Source organism: Belonocnema kinseyi, chromosome 4 (assembly GCF_010883055.1).
Source record: "Belonocnema kinseyi isolate 2016_QV_RU_SX_M_011 chromosome 4, B_treatae_v1, whole genome shotgun sequence".
Lineage (NCBI taxonomy): Eukaryota > Metazoa > Arthropoda > Insecta > Hymenoptera > Cynipidae > Belonocnema > Belonocnema kinseyi.
In genome coordinates, this window is record NC_046660.1 from 99,234,171 (window position 1) to 99,240,660 (window position 6,490).

Here is a 6,490-nt window from a genome sequence, read left to right on the forward strand (position 1 = left end):
CTTGATCGATATTGTGTAGATTTTCTGCCTTCATCATATGTTTACACTCTCGGTCAACGAGGCATACCCTCAGCCAAAATTGGTCGGAATAAAAAGTTTAATATCTCTGTAAAAAAGTCATGTATTTAAAAAAATACAACTTTGTTTTAAATCTTAAGACAAAAACTTTCCAATGCAATTGGTTTTATAAAAAAAGTGTAAATGGAGTTTTTTATAACAAAAAGCAATATTTTATTTCTTCTGCACACAAAGAAACGTGTATAATTTGTTAAGAAACTTGTAGATGAAAAAAAACCCAAATGAAATAGATGTGTATTTGTATTTTCTTTAAAATAAGCCCAAGATGACATTTTTTTCATTGAGCCATTTTAAAGTTATGACCATTTTTATGAAGAAAAAAAACTTTTTTTTGTCAACGTTGAATAACTCGGAATCTTTGCATTAAAGAAAAAAAACTTCAAAGAGAATCAAATGTTTGTTTTTACATGATTTATGTATCGCAGGTAATTAGTAAAATCAGGGTTTTGGCTAAAATCCTAGGAAATTAACTAAACAGGTAATTTCTTTAAATTCCTAGAACTTTTTAGGTATTTAGAGAAATCGCAAATTTAAGCATAAAATTATCTTTTATATTAAAATTAAAATTATTTCTTGAAAAAAAGATCCTACTCCATCTTCACTCCATTGGGATTAAAATTTAAATTTATTTAAAATTTAAAAATTTGAAAATAATTATCTTTTATTTTTTTCATAATATATTTAAAGATTTAAATTAAAATACATTAAACGGAGTATAATTTAAAAGATTTCTTGCCAAGTAATTTGCAACCGTTTGACAGAAACCCAAATTTATTGAATAAACCATTTTTATAAAATCATTTTATTTAATTTGATATGCCTCTTTAAATTTGAATCGGTGATAAATGGGTCCCTGAATCAAACCCACTGAGTTTCCTTGATTCAAATAGCTAGAAATGGGCCACTGATTGAAATCGGTAAGGATTTTTACTAAAAATCAGTGAAAGGTCACTGATTTAAATTTGGAGAGTGTTGCAAAAATTATTAATATGTTTTTATTAAATTAATAGAAAGTGTAGGTTTAATAAACAATTTCAAAATTTTATTTTCAGAGCAAGAAGTGTTTTTGCTAATTATGATTTTCTTGCAGTTTTTAAATGTAAATTGTTTCTGACACGTAAAATACTTTTTATACTGATAATTAGATGTTTGCATATATTTTTTTAACAATTTATTATTGTTATTTTCTTGTTGTTGATATTATCATTTTTTAAATATTTTCTTAGAATAATGCTAGAAAACTAGTTTTTTCAAAAATGTTCCACTTTTTGTCAAATTTTCAATTAAAGTGACGTAAATAATTAATTAAAGTTGAGGATATTCATTTAAAAAAGAATTTATTATTATTGTTAATAATATTCAATTATAATATTGCTAGAAAGTTGTGTTTTTCTAAATTTTTCCACTGTTTGTTCCCTTTGCACTTGAAGTGAGTTAATAATTAATCCAAATTAGTGAAAATAATTATTTAAAATATTAATTATGGTTTGCAACTATCTGCTTCATTAATGCTGGATATTGTCGGTTTTCTCTGCATTTATGAAAATTCTTTTCCAATTTTTACTTGGCAAATTAATAAATAATTCTAGTTAACAAAGATATATTTAAACAATTTATTGTTGCTTATGATTATCTTCTATTAGGTAAGTGCTAAAAAGTTGCGGTTTTTCTGAACTTATAAACTTTTTGTCCACTTTTCACTTAGTGAGGTAATAATTAATGTAATTCAAAAAACATGCTTATTTAAAGAATTGATTATTACTTATAACTATCTTCAATTAGATTAATTCTAGAAAAATTTTTTTTCTGAAATCTTTAGTTTTGCTTTGAATTTTTAGTTTGTGAAAAAAATAAACAAAAAAGCTATCTGACACAGGAGACAAAAAGAAAGAATGAAATAATTAGGAGTAACTGGGAGGACTATGCCTGTAAATGACTTGTAAATGTTTTGTTTAGAATTAAAACACGAAGTTTATTGCAAAGCGTGAAAGAAAACTTTGGAATTGCAAATATTTTACTATCGGTCCCCTTCTCCTCTCCTGACCTAGAGAAAATACGTTTCCAACTATAATAATATACATATATATGCTCTCAGGGTATCTCTTATGTTTGTTAACTTGCATTATTCATTACTTTACTAATGAAAGTAAAAAGTTGGTAAATAAGTTAACATTTGAGAAGAAATTGCAACTATATGTCAAAAATATAAATGAAGATACTTATAAACGATGATAATTTGTTTAAACAATTATTTTTTCCAAATGTACTTAATTATTATGTCACTGCAAGTGAAAAATAGCCAAATAATTAAACTTTTTAGAAAAACTACAAATTTGTAGCATTAATCAAAGAGAATATATTAAAAATAAATTGTTTACAGAATTACTTTTGTTAATTTGAATCAATTATTACTAACTGTAATTGAATAATTGACAAAAAGTACATTTCAAGAAAAAAACCCCAAAACTATCTAATAATAATATAAAAGAAAATAGCTATAAACAATAACAATTTTGTTAAACAATTATTTTTGCTAAATTGAAGTATATACTAAATCGCCCCAAGTGAACAATGGACAAAGAATGGAAAATTTCAGAAAAAAACTGACATGTCTAGCATTTTCCAAAATGAATGTTATTCACGATAACAATAAATCGTTCCAAAAATGTCTTTTAACATCTAATTATCAGTATAAATCTGTATTTTATGTATCAAAACCAATTTTTTTTTAAAATACCGCCACAAAATCATTATTAGCGCAAAAAACTTGCAAACCACATTTTTTCACCTATGGGTTTTTTAAAGCCCCTGTAAAATAGTTATGGGATTGATATTTAAAAAGTAATATTTCATTTGTATTCTGTAGCTGATTGTGAAGAAGTATTTTTAGTTTTAACTGGATTCAACTAATATTGATGATTCAGCACTAAATTTACAAAAACTTTTTTTGTCTTATAGGGGTTCTTTTATTAATGGGGGTTACGCCACCTCTAAATATAATTTTTTTCCTCGGAAAAAAATGGATTTATTTTTTTATTTTTGTATGTATCTGAACAAGTTTCTGGATGATATGCATCAAAAGTAAAAAAAGGTCAAATTAATTTTTGAACTACCCTAATCTTCATTTTAAATTCTAAATGAATTCAAGTTCAAGGATTTTAACGTCACATTCAACATTTCTTGCAATCAAGGCTTTATCAATGCAAAATAAAGATCCTACAGAAGTCTTAGAATAAAGTAATACTTTCATTAAGTAAAGCTTGTTGCTTATAAAATTAATTTAAAAGATTATATGAAAATAGTATATTCCGCAAATATGATTGATTGTATAACAATTTCAAACCACGTCGTAACAAAATTGTCAAATTTCGTAAATGTAAATCCCGGTAAGAAGAGAAGAATTCAAAAAAATTCAAAATCTGAATTCCCATTAAGACGTGAATTTTCCTTTGTCGAAAGTTCCACCAAGGAGTAGAAAAAAAGCAAAATCTATTCTTTTTAATCGACTTAAAAAAATGTAATGGAAGCGTATTGAGAGGAATTAAAAAATGAAGGACTGCAAAAGAAATAATAGTAAGAAAGAGAATAATGTCACTTCGAAGGCGAAAACCCTAGTCTTTTTAATTGATCAGTTACGAATATAAAATAATTATGTTGATAGAAATATTTTGTAGTATTTTCAAATAATATTTTTATAATGCTCTTTAAAGATGAATTAATTTTGTTTGCCTTACATAACATTATTAAATGAATTTATTATATTATTAAATCTATAATTTGTTCAAACAATATAAAATATTAGAATTAAAATTACTCCACCGTTATGGCAGACAAAAAGTAGAAATTTTGCAAAACTTATATTCCACAAAAACGAATAGAAACTATGCATGTGCACATATTTTGTAAACAGATTAGATGTGAATAAAATAATCGAAAATAATGCACGCAAGTATGACATTAGAAATAACCTTGACAAAAAATTCAAATTTCCAAACTTTGTTGCACACGGAGGAATATAGACTATGTAAGTGCACATATTTTGTGGATATATTAGAGGGAATTGATTAAGTTGAAAATACAGCATGTAAGTATGGAATTAAAAATAACCATGAGAGGTGTGTCTGCTGATCGGATTAAGAGGAATTAAAAAAGTGGAAAATATATTCGCCTGCATGGAATACAAAACAAGCGTCAATCGTTAAGTAAATAAAAAAGAATTGGTTTTGAAGATAAACCTATTGTTTCGTTAGACACTTCGCCCGATGGAAAATTAGCACATTCAAAAAAATTAAAAATGCTCACTCTTTTGTTTAAATCTGAAAATATTAATTTTTCTCTATTCTTCTCTTCTTATCGGAATACCTAAAATGCTCTGAGAATGTAGAAAAATGACTTGAAAGTTGACTAAATTTCTGAATAAACCTGAATAAACTAAATAAACTCTCGTTTTTTGCTAATTCGCTAGGTTTTGTATCCAAAAACCTATTTTTTCTAATTACCTGAGACATACTCCAAATTAGCAAACAAGTTTTATTGCTCATAAAAATGTTAGTTTTTGCATTATTGAATTGTTAAATCTTTTACAACAGAAATTTTGTATATGAAACAAGAAAACTTTAATCTGAACCTCGAAAATTGTCATTTACTTTACTTTCTGAATTTAAAAAAATTGGTAACTGATTGAGGTCTTCAATTCGAATTTAGTCATTTTTTATTTTTATTTTATTTAAAATGTGTAAGGCAAGTATTTGATTTTTCTCTACTTACAATATGATTTCATCAGATTGGTTTAAATTGAATCAATGATATTGCAAATACAGAAGATTTTTAAAAGAGGAATCGACAAACTTGCAGATTTGAAGAGATTATTTTACTTAAAAGTGGCGGATGCAATATAATGGATGTTATGTTAATGCGTTATGTTCATAAAAAATCAAACTCATTGGCATCTAGTTTGCACCTAATAAATTTAATTGAGATTATTTTTAAAATAGTGTACATTTTCTATAATTATAACTTGATCATCGAGAAAAAAACTAAAAAGAAAAATCATTAAAACTAGCATAAATTATCCCCTCATGTTTCTGATTTAAAATTTGCATTTTTTAAATTTACTTTTTGCATATGCCTATTTTTCTTTGCGTCGTATAAAATGTGATATTCCACTTGTATAGCTTCGCCCTTCCGCGCGTCAATATCTTTCTTTTAGCCTTGTTGACATCTTTTGCGATCCATATAGAAAATTTACCCGCAAAACAGTATTGTTTCTTTTCTCTTAACTATGTGTGATAAATAAAAAAGGTTTTTTCCTGCACCGATGCACAGAAAGGCCTTTTATCTTTTATACTAACGATCGTGGCTTTTAGGGTCGATTGCTTCGACTCCTCGCTTTTGGATCGATAATGTGGATGGAAGAGGCATTTCGCCATAGAATTTCTATCTGTTCTATTTACAAGATTACGTCTCATTCGCCGCACATTGCCCGTTTCCCGACAGGGAATTTAAAGAATTCTCTCTCCACTTAAAGCTTGAGATAAGTGGGTATCTGAAGAGAGATAGAGGTATGAGTGTACGGGTTGGATGAAAGCTCTAACATTAGGAAGTGAGAATTCCCCAGCAGTATAATGTACGACGTGCATATAGTATTTTATTCAAATTTTTCCATAAACATTTTTCTACAAACAGAAAGCCCAATGTTTATTACTTTTGTTTACAAAAAAGAAACATTATTTTGAAAGCAAGCCAATGTGCATTGGATATCTATTATTTTTACTCGCATAAAAAAACATTATTTGATTAAAATAAATAAAAGCTTTAATTATGTTTATTCTTAACAATATTCTATTATTCAATAGTTTTGAGTATATAAACAGGAGGGTGGGCCGCAAGCAAGGGAATTTTATGCAATCAATTTCTGGTAGGAAAAAATGGTTAGTTCATACGATGAGCTGAATATACTGTCAAATTTTTTTTTTAATCTATTAATATTTTTTACCTGCTCAAGCGTGTTAAAAATGGAAAAACTTAAATTTACACACAAAATATATGAATAGTCTATCTATATTGTTGAAAATACAACTGTTTTATCGAAAATACCTGTTTTTTGCTGTGATCCGGATATGAATATTTCTTGAAAATGAGTCTTTTTGGTCTTTTTTTTATTCCTTTTTCTGGATCTACATTTTATATTTCTCCAATTCCGCACATTTAGAATTGAAATTTTCTTCACTTTCAATATACATGTGTGTGTATTTATGGGTTTTCTAAGACTTTTAAACAGGACGATTTTTAACGACTATCGGATACGACCCAGTCGCAAGCCGACCCCCACATTATCTTGTCTTTTACTTACCAGTTCCATAACAAATTTGAAAGAGAGCGGTCTCTTATATACTCGGTTGGAGAAAAAGCA